Source organism: Mus pahari, chromosome X, assembly GCF_900095145.1.
Source record: "Mus pahari chromosome X, PAHARI_EIJ_v1.1, whole genome shotgun sequence".
In the NCBI taxonomy this organism is placed as follows: domain Eukaryota; kingdom Metazoa; phylum Chordata; class Mammalia; order Rodentia; family Muridae; genus Mus; species Mus pahari.
The window spans coordinates 123,307,335-123,307,681 of NC_034613.1; positions in this window are offsets into that span (position 1 = coordinate 123,307,335).

Genomic DNA, 347 nt, shown 5'->3' on the forward strand with positions numbered 1-347 from the left:
GCAGGATTTGGAGCCATAGGTGGGTACAGGTTCTCCTAAAGACACATAAGACTTTGAAATGTCTTCTATAGTGACTCTGCTTTGCAACACTCTTCCAGAAAGTATAGTTTTATGCAAGAAGCAGAGAACCAGCATTCTGTAGACAATCCTGCACTGATTCAGATGACCCAGTATCAATCTCTCCATTTCTCCAGGCCTTTGGGAGCTCACTTCTAAAACAAAGGTCATATTTTTTTAAATTATTTTCTTTATTTACATTTCAAATGCTATCCCAAAAGTTCACTACACCCTCCCCCTGACCATGCTCCCCTACCCACCCACTCCCACTTCTTGGCCCTGGCCTTCCC